Here is a 15,918-nt window from a genome sequence, read left to right as displayed (position 1 = left end):
TAAATCTAGCCTTGGTAAATTAAAAAAAAATTGAAAGCATTTCAAGCATCTTTTCTGATCACAATGCAGTAAGATTAGATGTCAAATACAAGAAAAAACAAAACTATTAAAAATACAAACATGTGGAGGCTAAACAACACACTTCTGAATAACCAACAAATCACAAAAGAAATAAAAAAATATATATATACACAGAAACAAATGAAAATGAAAACATGACAACCCAAAACCTATGGGATTCAGTAAAAACAGTGCTAAGGGTTCATAGCGATGCAAACTTTACCTCAAGAAACAAGAGAATAATCAAATAAATAGCCTAACTTTACACTTAAAGCAACTAGAAAAAGAAGAAATGAAGAACCCCAGGGTTAGTAGAAGGAAAGAAATCATAAAAATTTGGGCAGAAATAGGTGCAAAAGAAACAAAGGAGACTATAGCAAAAATCAATAGAGCTAAAAGCTGGTTCTTTGAGAAGATAAATAAGGTAGACAAACCATTAGCCAGATTCATCAAGAAAAAAGAAAAATCAACAAAATTAGAAATGAAAATGGAGAAATCACAACAGACAACACAAAAATACAAAGGATCATAAGAGACTGCTATCAGAAACTATTTGCCAATAAAATGGACAACTTGGAAGAAATGGACAAATTCTTAGAAAAGTATAACCTTCCAATACTGAACTGGAGGAAACAAAATCTTAACAGATCAATCAGAAGCACGGAATTCGAAACTGTAATCAACAAACAAAAGCCCAGGACCAGATGGATTCACAACTGAATTCTACCAAAAATCTAGAGAAGAACTAACACCTATCCTACTCAGTCTCTTCCAGAAAATTACAGAGGAAGGTAAACTGCCAAATTCACTCTATGAGAACATTATCACCCTAATATGAAAACGAAATAGAGATGCCACAAAGAAAGAAAACTACAGGCCAATATCACTGGTGAACATAGATGCAAAAATCCTTAACAAAATTCTACCAAACAGAACCCAACAACATATTAAAAAGATCATGCATCATGACCAAATGGGCTTTATCCCAGGGATGCAAGGATCCCTCAGTATTCACAAATCAATCTATGTGACACACCACATTAACAACTGAAAGATATAAACCGTATGATTATCTCAATAGGTGCAGAGAAAGCCTTTGGCAAAATTCAGCATCCATCTATGATAAAAACCCTCCAGAAAAATGGAACAGAAGGAACATACCTCAACATAATAAAAGTCATATATGATAAACCCACAGCAAACATTATCCTCAGTGGTGAAAAATTGAAAGCATTTACCCCAAAGTGAGGAACAAGACAAGGGTGCCCACTCTCACCACTGCTATTCAACATAGTTTTGAAAGTTTTAGCCACAGCAATCAGAGAAGAAAAAGAAATAAAAGGAATCCAGATTGGAAAAGAAGAAGTAAAACTCTCATTGTTTGCAGATGACATGATCCTCTACACAGAAAACCCTAAAGACCACCAGAAAATTACTAGAGCTAACCAATGAATATAATAAAGTTGCAGGATATAAAATTAACACACAGAAATCCTTTTCATTCCTATACACTAACAATGAGAAAACAGAGAAATTAAGGAAACAATTCCATTCACCATTGCAAGAAAAAGAATAAAATACTTAGGAATAAATCTACCTAAAGATACAAAAGACCTGTATATAGAAAACTATAAAACACTGATGGAAGAAATCAAAGATGACACAAATATACCCAGAAATACACCGTGTTCATGGATCAGAAGTATCAATATAATGAAAATGAGTATACTACCCAAAGCAATCTATAGATTCAATGCAATCCATATCAAGCTATCAATGGTATTTTTCAGATAACTAGAACAAATAATTTCACAATTTGTATGGAAATACAAACAACCGCCAATAGCCAAAGCCATCTTAAGAAAGAAGAATGGAACTGGAGGAATCAACCTGCCTGACTTCAGGCTCTACTACAAAGCCACAGTCATCAAGACAGTATGGTACTGGCACAAAGACAGAAATATAGATCAATGGAACAAAACAGAAAGCCCAGAGATAAATCCACACACCTATGAACACCTTATCTTTGACAAAGGAGGCAAGAATATACAAAGGAGAAAAGCCAATCTCTTTAACAAGTGGTGCTGGAAAAACTGGTCAACCAGTTGTAAAACAATGAAACTAGAACACTTTCTAACTCCATACACAAAAATAAACTCAAAATGGATTAAATCTAAATGTAAGACCAGAAACTATAAAAATCCTAGAGGAAAACATAGGCAAAACACTCTCTAACATAAATCATAGCAGGATACTCTATGACCCACCTCCCAGAGTAATGGAAATAAAAGCAAAAATAAACAAATGGGACCTAATTAAACTTAAGAGCTTTTGCACAATGAAGGAAATGATAAGCAAGGTGAAAAGACAGCCTTCAGAATGGGAGAAAATAATGGCAAATGAAGTAACTGACAAAGAATTAATCTCAAAAATATACAAGCAGTTCATGCAGCTCACCTCCAGACAAATAAACGGCCCAATCAAAAAATGGGCCAAAGAACTAAACAGACATTTCTCCAAAGAAGACATACAGATGGCTAACAAACACATGAAAAGATGCTCAACATCATTCATTATCAGAGAAATGCAAATCAAAACCACAATGAGGTACCATCTCACACTGGTCAGAATGGCTGATATCAAAAAGTCTACAAACAATAAATGCTGGAGAGGGTGTGAAAAGAGAACCCTCTTACACTGTTGGTGGGAATGCAAACTAGTGCAGTCACTATAGAGAACAGTATGGAGATTCCTTAAGAAACTGTAAATAGAACGGCCATATGACCCAGCAACCCCACTGTTGGGCATACACACCGAGGAAACTAGAATTGAAAGAGACATGTGTACCCCAATGTTCATTGCAGCACTGTTTACAATAGCTAGGACATGAAAGCAACCTAGATGTCCATCAGCAGATGAATGGATAAGGAAGGTATGGTACATATACACAATGGAATATTACTCAGCTATCAAAAAGAATGCATTTGAATCAGTTCTAATGAGGTGGATGAAACTGGAGTCTATTATACAGAGTGAAGTATATCAGAAAGAAAAAACACCAATACAGTATATTAACACATATATATGGAATTTAGAAAGATGGTAACAATGACCCTATATGTGAGACAGCAAAAGAATCACAGGTGTAAGGAACAGACTTTTGGACTCTGGGAGAAGGCGAGGTTGGGATGATTTGAGAGAATAGCATTGAAACATTTATATTACCATATGTGAAATAGATCTCCAGTCCAGGTTCGATGCATGAGACAAGGCACTCAGGGCCAGTGCACTGGGATGACCCTGAGGAATGGGATGGGGAAGGAGGTAGGAGGGGGTTTCAGGATGGGGGACACATGTACACCCATGGCTGATTCATGTCAATGTATGGCAAAAAACCACTACAATATTGTAAAGTAATTAGCCTCCAATTAAAATAAATTAATTAAAAAAATAAATGAAAAATCATTTCAGTTTTTGTCTACAGATTATCTCTTTTCTACTAGATGCCATCCAGAGGGACTGTTAACCAGGTGCTCCGTTAAGGACTGGACATCACCAGTTCCCTTGATCGCTGTCTCCCTTCCTCTGTGTCTCACTGTTGAAGCTGAAAGTTGTGCTTTTAGACATCTCTTTTTCCATGTGATGATTCATAGCATCATTCATAATACCACTTCCTCCAACTTACCCAGAGAGGTAGCAATAAGATTTTGGGCAGCTGTTGCATCTGTGAATTTCCTCAAACAAGGTCAATATTTTTCTGAAGTTCAGTGACATCAGTAAACCTAAAATGTACAATAACCAAAGATTCTGTGAAAATGTAGACTGAATTGTTTTTTATGGAAATTCTTAGGAACATAATTGATAGGAAAAGGGCATTTAAATCGTACTGTCTTTCTTTTACACAAATAAAACATTTAATTTTTGCACATTGATCATAAAGATATTTATTTTAAAATTTGAAATGTTAGGTAATTCCATAGTTTATTACAAAAACTATGAATTAGAAAGAGGGAAAATATTTAAAAAAAAAAGATTTCTGAGTTTGAGCAATACCTACCATTTAAATAGCAAGTGTGATTTATTTTAAAATTTTATTATGTAAATCATTTCTCATTTTTGCATGTCAAAGAGAATAGTTTTGCTTTTTATCTTTATATAGATTCATAGATTCACAGAATCGAAAGAGTTGGAAGATGCCTCAGAAGTCCTTTCATTTTAACTTCTGTTGAACACTGATATCTCTTTATCCCCATAATGGACAATTTTTTTCCCTTCATTTGAACACACAAAAAATTGGAAAAATCACTGTCACTTCCCAGTTCTCACAGTTCATTTCACTGTTGGACCACCTTGATGGCTGTCAGAAATTCCCCATTATACCTGAAATCCTGCCCTTTTAGTCTTCTAAACATTGGCATAATCGGTGCTCTCTACATATTTGAAGAGAAAAATAATGTGCCTTCCACTGCCACCCCCCCCCCCTCTTTTTTATTCCCAGGCCAAAAACCTTACTTTATAGTAAGAGAAGGATCCTTTATGTCATGAAGGGAAGCAACACAACAAATATACAGAGCAAGCACTTTGTGAATTCAACTCACAGTACTGGTTAGAGCATGGAATTCATGAGCAGTAAAAGAAAATAGAAAAATTGGAAATGAGATCAGAGTCTGATTGTGGATGGCTATGGGCAAGAGGATCTTTGCTGTGTTTATTAGGCAGGTTCATGATTTGATCAGAGAGCTGCTTCTGGAAGATTGATCAGAACATGACTGGAGCGTGAGTCCCAGATGTATATGAATTTTGGGTCATTCTTCCTCCATAGTTTTTCAATATTCCAATCCTTGTGTAACTCCTTTTGTTGAGCGTGGGCTGAACATAGTAACTAAATTCCAACCAACAGAAAGTAGTGTAAGTACTAGGCTGCCTCTTTATAACTGGCTTACATAAGATTGTTACTTTCATCTTAACAGAAGACTCTCTCTATTGCCTGCTCAGTTTGCATGGATTCATGAAGCAAGTTAACTCCTTGGAAAGATCCACAAGCAAGGAACTGAGAATTCTCTCTGGCCAACTACCAGTGAGAAACGGAGGCCCTCAGTCCAACAGCTTGCGAAGAAGAGAATCCTGCCACCAACTACATGAACTTGGAAGTGGATATTTCCCCAGTTAAACCTTGAGATGACTACATCCCAGCTGACCCAGGGATTACAACGGGTAAGAGACCTTTAAGCAGAGGACCCAGCAAACTCATCATGGATTCTTGACAAGTAACTTGGCTAACAATGTGTCTTGTTTTAAGCTGCTGATTTTTATGGTAAATTGATTACTTCTGAGCATATGAGCTATACGAGCTTAACTTGGTGCAGAGGTGGTTCAGTGCAAACACTGAACAAGAGTATAGTGATGCTTAGAAATAATGGGAGATTGTAAATGTTTAGATTATGGATTTTGATGGTTCTGTATATGTTCATTCATAAGTTCATTCATATTCAACAATAAAACAGAACTATATCATCTGGACTGAGGTATTACTGACAGCAAAAGGGAGTACTTTTGTATCCCTAGAGAGCACATTTGATAAATTTTTATAAGCAACTTTGTAGATGCAAAGTATGTACAATGCTAAAATGTTCAAGTTTGTTTTATTTTTAAACTGGTAGAAGAGCAGTCAATAAAACCTCTAAATAGGACCTCAAAAATTAAGAAAGGAGTTAGCCCTCATATTTTAATGTGTTCTTGCTACCATTTTTCAACTGTAAAACTCATTCCAAATACTTGAACTTACAGAGCAGATCTTTGGCATGATAGCTGAAAGCATAACAAGAAAAACACCACCGCCAGAAACAAAATGAAATGCTGCCAAACCACGTCAAACTGCTTTACTCTGCCAAGTCCAAAGACCGATACATTCTTTGTTGTGAAAATACCTCATTAATGAATGTTTCTATGATTTTGCATTTTGTTACAGAAATTTCACAAGGTAATGTTAATTTTCCTTATTGGGAGAACTGGAAATGCTGAGGAAAAACATATAAAGAACAATCCCTTTGAAACACAGGAGTTCTAACAAGGCAAGAATTACGGGACCACAACCAGAAGGAGATAGAAACTCCAAGAGATAAAATCATGATTTGGGGCTACTTTTTTCCTCGGTTTAGAGGCACCTGTAGCTTCTACTCTACCTGTAGATTCCTACACTGGAGTAGGAAATGACAACCCACTCCAGTGTTCTTGCCTGGGGAATTCCAAGGGCGTGGTGGGCTACAGTCTGTGGGATTGCAGAGTCAGACATTAGTGAGTGTCTGAGCACAGACACACATACAGTAGATTCTATTAGAGACAAGCTGAGCAGAACTTTTGATAAATTAACAGTTCTAAGGAACAGAAATTCAAATATAAGACAGCCAAGTTAGAAACCCTAGAAAACCCCTATCACTTGAATTAGAACCTCCAAGGGATACACTCCAGAAGAGAGAAACCAGGAATAAGAAATATCCTGTCCCTAACAAGGGTTGACACTCTCAATATAAACTGCCTCAGGCTCAGTAATTGGATTAAGATGATCACCACTTGCTAGTACTCCAGCTGATGGTCTAAATCAAACATAAATCCTCAAAGGGATTCACTTTGGGGTAAGATGGAGCATTTTGAGGCAGTTCAAAACAATTATAAAACAGAAAACCTATAAGAGTTACAAAATAATTTTCTTGAAGGCATCAGAGAATTTCAGCAGCCACAAAGAGTAAAAAGAGTAAGATTCCAAAGAGGTTCATTATGGAGAAGAGCTAAGGGCTCGAGCATCCTTTCAGGCATTTGTTGGTGTAGATTTGAGGCAAAATGGAGATTCCTAAGTAAACCTGCACGTGGGGTTGCTACTAGGAGGACAGAGTGACCGGCAGAGATTGGAGGGGTCACACAGAAGAATCGGAGGTTTCAGAGACCTCAGGTATGGTGCTCACTCCTGCAGTGTATGTCTTAAACTCTAAAACTGCACAGAACTGGAGGCCAAAGAACTAAGACCAAAGACAAAGTGCCTAAAAATCCAGGGACTGTATTGGAAGACTAATTATTTTAACTTTGTCCATTTTTCCTGAGCTTGTTTAGTTGCTTCAATTGTGTCCGACACGTTTGCAACCCCATGGAATGTAACCCACTAGGTTCCTCGGTCCATGGGATTCTCCAGGCAAGAATACTGGAGTGGGCTGCCATTTCCTTCTTCGTTCCTGTGCTTACCTAAGGATTTAATGCAATTCCAACCAGATTCCTCAAGGATATTTTTTTAGGAGAAATTGATAAACAGATTAAAAATAAATATGGAAATGCAAAAAAGAAAACCAAATTTTGACGAAGAAGTATAAAATTGGAGAATGTACACTAACCTATACCAAAACTCAATAACTATTATAAAAATGTAGTTAAGACAGTATGTATTGGTATAGGTACCAATATGTAGGCTAATGAAATGAAATCAAGAGTCCAGAAACCTACCGACCGGTTTATGGTCACTTGATTTATGATATATATGATGCCAAGGGGCAACGATTATCTTTTCAATAAATTACCTTGTGTCAACTATATGCCCATAGGAGAAAAAACAAAATCTGGCACTTGCCTCACACTTACATAGAAGCCAGTTCCTGGTGGGTTAAAGTGAAAAATACAAAAACTATGGCAATAAAGTTTTAAAAGATAATAGAGGGAAATCATCTTGACCTTGGAAAAGGAAAATAATTTTTATATTAAAGTGATAACCATAAAGTATAGACCTGGAGTCTGTGATACATAGTGAAGTCAGAGAAAAACAAGTATTGTATATTAATACATGGTATATGGAGTCTAGAAAAATGGTACAGATGAACCTATTTGCAGGGCAGGAATAGTGATGCTGACATAGAGAACCAAAATGGGGACATGGGGCCAGGGGAGGGGAGGTGGGACAAACTGGGAAAGTAGGATTGACATATATATATAACCATGTATAAAATTGATAGCTAGTGGGAACTTAATGTATAGCACAGGAAGCTCAGCTTGGTACTCTCTGATGACGTAGAGCCAGGAGCTGGAGGATCAAGAGGGAGAGAATATCTGTATACATATAATTCATTCCCATATGGCTTCCATGATGGTTCAGCAGGTTAAGAACGTGCCTGCAATGCAGGAGACCAAAGAGATGTGGGTTTGATCCTTGGGCCAGGAAGATCCCCTGGAGAAGGAAGTGGCAACCCACTTCAGTACTCTTGCTTGGAGAATTCCACGGACAGAGGAGCCTGGTGGGCCCCAGTCCATGGGGTCACAAAGAGTTGGACACGACTGAGTGACTAGTACTAACTCATTCACTTTATTGTACAGAAGAAACTAAGAACATTATAAAGTAATTATCTTCTGATTGAAAAATAAACATGGAATTGCTGTGTGATATGATAATTCTACTTCTGGGAATATACCCAAAAGATGTGAAAATAGGAACTCAAACAGACATTTGTACACCCACCTACATTCATAGCATCATCACTCCCAAGAGCTGAACGGCAATAACAATCCAAATAACTACTGAATGAATGGATAAACAAAATGTGGTATATATGTGTGTGGAATATTATTCAACCTTAAAAAGGAAGACAGTTATTTTGACATAAATGGATGAAACTTGACGTTATGAACCTTAACATTATGCTAAGTAAAATAAGCAGACACAAAAGGATAAATATTGCTATTCTACTCATATGAGATACATAAAGAAGTCACATTCATAGAGGCAAAAACTAGAGCAATCATAGAGAACAAAACTAGACAAAAGCCAGAACTGGGGGAAGGGAGGTGTGGGGTGTTGTTTAATAGGTGCAGAGTTTCAGTTTGGGAAGATGAGAAGTTATGGAGATGGATAGTAGTGATGGTTCAGTTCAGTTCAGTTGCTCAGTCATGTCTGACTCTTTGTGACCCCATGGTCTGCAGCACACCAGGCCTCCCTGTCCATCACCAACTCCCATAGCATGCCCAAACTCATGTCATCGAGTCTGTGATGCCATCCAGCCATCTTATCCTCTGTCATCCCCTTCTCCTCCTGCCTTCAATCTTTCCCAGCATCAGGGTCTTTTCAAATGAGTCAGTTCTTCACATCAAGTGGCCAAAATATTGGAGTTTCAGTTTCAGCATCAGTCCTTCCAATGAATACTCAGGACTGATTTCCTTTAGGATGGACTGGTTGGATCTCCTTGCAGTCCAAGGGACTCTCAAGAGGTTTCTTCAGCACCACAGTTCAAAAGCATCAATTCTTTGGCACTCAGCTTTCTTTATAGGCCAAATCTCACATCCATACATAACTACTGGAGAAACCATAGCTTTGACTAGACAGACCTTTGTTGGCAAAGTAATGTCTCTGCATTTTAACATGCTGTCTAGGTTGGTCATAACTTTTCTTCTGAGGAACAAGTGTCTTTTAATTTCATGGCTGCAGTCACCATCTGCAGTGATTTTGGAGCCCCAAAAATAAAGTCTGCCACTGTTTCCCCATCTATTTGCCATGAAGTGATAGGACTGGATGTCATGATCTTAGTTTTCTGAATATTGAGATTTAAGCCAGCTTTTTCACTCTCCTCTTTCACTTTCATCAAGAGGCTCTTTAGTTCTTCTTCACTTTCTGCCATAAGAGTGGTGTCATCTGCATAACTGAGGTTATTTCTATTTTTCCTGCCAATCTTGATTTCCAACTTGTACTTCATCCAGACTGGCATTTCACATGATGTACTCTGCCTATAAGTCGAATAAGCAGGGGGACAGCCTTGATGTACTCCTTTCCCGATTTGGAACCAGTCTGTTGTTCCATGTCCAATTCTAACTGTTGTTTCTTGACCTGCATACAGGTTTCTCAGGAGGCAGGTCAGGTGGTCTGGTATTCCCATCTCTTGAAGAATTTTCCATAGTTTGTTCTGATCCACACAGTCAAAGGCTTTGGCCTAATCAATAAAGTAGATGTTTTTCTGGTATTTTCTTGCTTTTTTGATGATCCAATGGATATTAGTAATTTGATCTCTGGTTCTTCTGCCTTTTGTAAATCTAGCTTGAACATCTGTAAGCTCATGGTTCATGCACTGTTGAATCCTGGCTTGGAGAATTTTGAGCATTACTTTTCTAGTGTGTGAGATGAGTGCAACTGTGCAGTAGTTTGAGCATTCTTTGGCATTGCCTTTCTTTGGGATTGGAATGAAAGCTGACCTTTTCCAGTCCTGTGGTCACTGCTGAGTTTTCCAGATTTGTTGGCATATTGAGTGCAGCACTTCCATAGCATCATCTTTTAGGATTTGAAATAGCTCAACTGGAATTCCATCACCTCCACTAGCTTTGTTTATAGTGATGGTTCCTAAGTCCCACTTGACTTTGCATTCAAGATGTCTGGCTCTAGGTGAGTGATTACACCATTGTAGTTATCTTAGTCATGAAGATCTTTTTTGTATTGTTCTTCTGTGTATTGTTGCCACCTCTTCTTAATATCTTCTGCTTCTGTTAGGTCCTTTATTGGGTCCATTTTTGTCCTTTATTGTGCCCAACTTTGCATGAAATGTTTCCTTGGTATTTCTAATTTTCTTGAAGAAATCTCTAGTCTTTCCCATTCTATAGTTTTCCTCTATTTGCACTGATCACTGAGGAAGGCTTTTTTGTGGTGATGGTTACACAATGTGAATATACTTAATGCTACTGAACTATACTGATATAAATGGTAAATTTTATGTAAAGCACGTTATGGCAGTAATAAGGCAGAGTAAGAATAGACTGAAAAATCAAAATAAAACTGCTAATTAGAAAGCACAATTTGAAGAATAGAAACACAAGCTTCCCTGCCCCCCACAAATGGCTTGTATGATTTTAAATACATATAGCTAAGAAAGGGTTTGTATCCATACAAATTGATAAGGAAAGGACAAATCCATAGAGTAAGTGGCAGGACTTTGCACTGAATTCAAATAAGACTCAACCACATTAGTCATCAGGGAGATGTAAGTTACACCCACTGTGAGATACCATTCTTCTCATGGAAGAAGAGCTAAAATATGAAAACTAAAATAGCAAAGTTGGGTGAGGATGTGGGATGTGGGAACTCTAATACACTGCTGTTGGGTTTGTAAATCAGCACAACCACCAGAAAACAGGTTACAATGATTCACAAGCATGAGAAACATGATGACTTTTTATACAGAAATTCTAGCTGAAGGTTTATACTAGTGAGAAATAAATCTGAGAATTAAACAATATACATAAGAATTTTAACAATAATAACTGTAAGAATCTCAACTGAAACCACAGATTAATGAAAATTAATCTCATGAATATAATGTGAAGCATAGGATGCCAGACACAGAAGAATATCATCTGTATTGTTGGAAATATAAGCATTTAAAACCCCCCAAAATTAAAAAGATTGCATTAAAAGTAGGACTACAGATCAACAAAATGAAAAGAAACCCCACAGGATAGAAGAATATATTTGAAAATGAAGCAACCAGCAAGGAATTGCTCTCCAAAAATATACAAACCATTCAAACAGGTCAAAGTAAAAAGAAGAGCCCAATCAAAAAATGGGCAGAAGATTTTAAATATACATTTATTCAAAGACCTACAGATAGTCAACAAACACATGAAAAGATGTTCAACACCACTCTATGTGGAATCTAAAAAAAAAAATAGTACAAATGAACCATTTCCAAAGCAGAAATTGAGTCCCAGATATAGAAAACCTATGGTTACTAAGGAAGAGATGCAGGGGAGGGATAAATTGTGAAATTAGGATTGACATATGTACAGTATAATATGTAAAATAGATAAGAACTTACGGTATAGCCCAGGGAACTCTATTCAGTACTCTGTAGTGACCTATGTGGGAACAAGAATCTAAAAAGTAGTGAATATTTTTATAACTGACTCACATTGCTTACAGCATAAACTAACACAACACTGTCCAATCAACTATACTCCAATAAAAAAAAATTAACAGTAGGAATGTGGGTTACTTTGGGGGGCGAGGTAGTAAAGAAGGGAAATGAGTAGGAGGGGACAGAAAGGGCTTTTGAGTGATGGTGTATCTACTGCTTGAAAACGTAGCAGTTTTAAAATTATTAGGTTCTATGAGTCAGGAATAAGGCACAGTTTACCTGGGTCCCTCTGTTTCAGTATCATTCTTACGGATGAGATCAAAGTGTCAGCCAGGACAGTCTTCTCAAGCCTCAACTGGAGCTCAAGTATCTTCTTCCAGACTCAGGGCTTTGGTTCTGACAGGCCCCTGAATTCTGCTTCCAAGCTCTCTCATGTGGGTCTCTCCCCAGGGCCATCTGGTGACTTTGGAGGTGACTTGCATCACTGTGAGTGCTTTAAGTGGAGAACAAGAGAGAGAACGCCAAGAGGGAAGCCACGTCCTTTATATAATCTAATCTCAGAAGTGACTCTCCATCACCTTTGCCTCATTCTTTTTGTTGGAAGCACATCTACCCCAATGCATACAAGGACATGAATCAACAGGAAGCAGGTATCACTGAGGTCCATGGAGCTTGCCGGCCCTAGATGGTGATGTCAATTTCTCGACCTTGGTGGAGATTATGTAATTGCTTTATGGTTATTCATTGGACTGTATGTGTTCTGCACACTTTTCTATAAAATGTTATCTTTTACAATAACAATATTTTTAATTAAAAATAAACAGTCATAGCTTCACAAATAACAGATATCATGTGAAGGTATTTTAGAATATACCTTAAAAATCTCTTTGTGAAATTTAGTTAAATGAGGCAGAAATGAATAATGGGAAAATAGGAATAAAAATGTAGAGCAGTACTATGAATAGTCTGTGGACTGCTTTATATGAAACACTGCTTGTCTTATTTGTCTTGCAATTACTTTTGGTGATGCTACAGATATGGTGATTTCCTGCAGTACTAAATTCTCCTCGACATCTGAGTTAATGTGATGTCTTGCTTGTCTTAATAAATTCATATCTTTCAAAAAAATAAACAGTCATAAAATTTCTTCAGGTTTCATGTTCCTGATTCCTTGAATGTACTCAAAATGCTATATAACTCCAGAGAACCTCTTACCTCACTCATTTAGAAATATGGACTGCTTTAAGAATATTTAGGAATTTTAACTAAGGATCCCACTTAAAAACAGGTAAATTCACCAGTATTCAAAATAGAAATTGATAATTGAGCTGATATTTTACATGGGAAGCAATTGTTCTTGAGACCCTATTCAAACTTTTTTTACTTAGGATATTTTTTAGCTATATGAAAAAAAAAGTATACTTAAGAGACAGTCTCAAATTTGTCATGAGTGCCACTCTCAGTATGAACTTATTAAATCATAATACCTTAATTACAATTTTCTCAATTTCTTTGAAAAAATAATTCTATTTCACAGACATTTCCAATATTGATTGAATAGGAAAATAAGAATGTCAACTAATCACGTATTTTGCCACATATAAACATTTTCATTAGTATCTAAACATGAATATTATGCCTTAATGGAATATAAATGGTGCACATGGAATTAATAGAAAAATAACTCTTTAAATTTGTACTAGCCATTCAATAACAATACATGTAGATAAATTAATTCTTTCATGGATAGAAGAGGAACAGCTTACAGTTTGCATGTACTGCTCACTCATTCCTTGACAAACTTGACATTTGGCACAGCCCAGCCAGTCAACCTGCCCTTCTTGATGGGAAAGAGCACAGAAGTGAACATGGATGTGGAACACCGCTGTCACTTCCCCTCAAGTTGAGAAATCCAGAGGGAACTTGAGAACAGGTTAAAAAGTATCAAGGAAAAATGCAATGTTTCTTTTTTATGTAATATTTTACTATAAGTAAAAATCATTAGATACAAAATTTTATAAAAATGTATACAAATAATGTACAAAATTGACTTTTTAAAAGTATATTTTAAATCATGAAATCTAAATCCTTAGATTTTAAGAATTTCACAGTGATAACAGTAATAAATGTGTCAGTTATTGAGCTATTCTTTCTCTTAACTTCAAAACCATCCTTCTATACTTTAATGCAAGGGTGGAGACGTTGCAAACCACACTGTCAGCCGCTCATCAACAGATTCCATCAGTAGGGGCGTAAGAAAGAACATGGAAGGGTGGAGGGGGAAAAGGGCTTATTCTGTCCTCTCTGCTGGCTGGTCCTGATAGATGGCTTAGCAGTAACCCTTAACCCCAGCAGTGGCAGTTGATTCCAGCCTGCATTTGTCCCCACTCCTCAGACCCCTCCGACGTACAAGGGACGTGGCTCTCAGGACCCTCCATCCACCTCTTCTCAGCCCTGTTACTCAGCCCTGGAGATGGCGGCTACTTCCAGAAGACAAGTCTGTTTGTGGTACCTTGGTATTTTTATAGTTTCAGTTCTCTAGCATATGTGTTAGAAATTTCATATACTGACTTCTGTGTTCAAATGATAAATATGATTTCTTATTTTCCTGACTGGACTCCAACTGTTATAGTAGTCTACACAATCATTTTATAATTATTATAAAATTGTATTATGGCTATCTATGATCCTATTCCATGATTTTCTGAAGAGGAAACTGTTTTTCCTCTGCCAGCTTAAGTGAAAATAATTCCATTGGTTTAGGAAGAAAAACTACTGATTACCAAGATTTTGGGAAGTCTACACACAAATAATTTCTGGACTCTAGACCCATATTAGTGCTCCATAAAAATCACAAGATAGTAAGAATAAGTCTGAGCTAAGATTATTAATATCCATCCTTCTTAGAAGTCCTGTTGCCATGCCATACATGAGAAAACAAATCTATAAATATAATACAAATAAGAGCATTTTCTATTATTAACAATGATGGGGGAAAACACACTAATTTTTGGTATTGAACAAAACAATAACAAATTTTAAAAAATTACAAAAATACTTGGCAGTTGACTAACTGAAATACTGTTTTTACTTATATACTTGACATTTTGAAAATACTAGATATTTTTGAGAAATACCAATAAAAAGTTTGTTTCCATTGTGTAAATATGCATTTTTCATATGTTCTCCTTTTGAAGGCAAAAGGAGAAGTGGGTGGCAGAGGCTGAGATGGTTAGATAGCATAACAGACTCAATGGACATGAGTCTGAGCAAGCCCCAGGGAGCCTGGCGTGCTGCAGTCTATGGAGTCACAGAATCAGATGTGACTTCGTGACTGAGCAATGACAACAAACACTGCATGTTTCTGATAACAAGGTGAATGCCTGCAAAAAGTGTTTGTAAGAGTTCCAGAGACATTTAGTACACTCTTCAGTTTTTTAATAAAAATTACTTTCTATGATTCAAACTTCATATTTATGGGTTTTTTTTTTAATTTTTTGTTCATTTTTAACATAGAACATAATGGTGATTTTGAAAATAAAGAATTAATTGAAAAGCATATGTGAAGGAAATGGGACATAGAGTTCTAAATTTTAATAGATTACTCATCAATTTCCATTTGGATACTTGGAGACATTTTTTCCCCAATAATATGAAGCTAATTAATAGCTCATGCAGCTCAATACTGGAAAAACAAAAACAAAAACAACCAAAAAATGGGTGGAAGATCTTAATAGACATTTCCCCAAAGAAGATGTACAGATAGTCAGGAGGCACATGAAAAGATGCTCAACATCACTAATAGAGAAATGCAAAACTACAGTGAGGTACCACCTCACACGTGTCAGAATGGCCATCATCAAAAAGTCTAAACATGTGGCTTCCCTGGTGGCTCACTGGTAAAGAATCTGCCTGCCAGTGCAGGAGACACAGGTTCTGTCCTCAGTCCAGGAAGATCCCGCAGGCCGCAGAGCAACGAAGGCTGGGCGCCACA

The 15,918-nt window shown here is 36.8% G+C and overlaps 1 long non-coding RNA gene across 1 annotated transcript in view; it reads left to right on the top strand.

Moving 5' to 3' along the window:
- LOC139039633 (uncharacterized) overlaps positions 1 to 12,462 on the top strand; it is a 120,917-nt gene extending 108,455 nt beyond the window's left edge. The window contains exons 2-3 of the long non-coding RNA XR_011492972.1: positions 5,031 to 5,274; positions 12,375 to 12,462. This is a non-coding gene — a long non-coding RNA (uncharacterized lncRNA). The remainder of the gene's footprint in view (positions 1 to 5,030; positions 5,275 to 12,374) is intronic.
- Positions 12,463 to 15,918: the final 3,456 nt, after the last annotated feature.

Source organism: Odocoileus virginianus, chromosome 19 (genome assembly GCF_023699985.2).
Source record: "Odocoileus virginianus isolate 20LAN1187 ecotype Illinois chromosome 19, Ovbor_1.2, whole genome shotgun sequence".
Lineage (NCBI taxonomy): Eukaryota > Metazoa > Chordata > Mammalia > Artiodactyla > Cervidae > Odocoileus > Odocoileus virginianus.
Note: the sequence above shows the minus strand (reverse complement) of the source record. Positions and strands in the feature narration are given on the sequence as shown.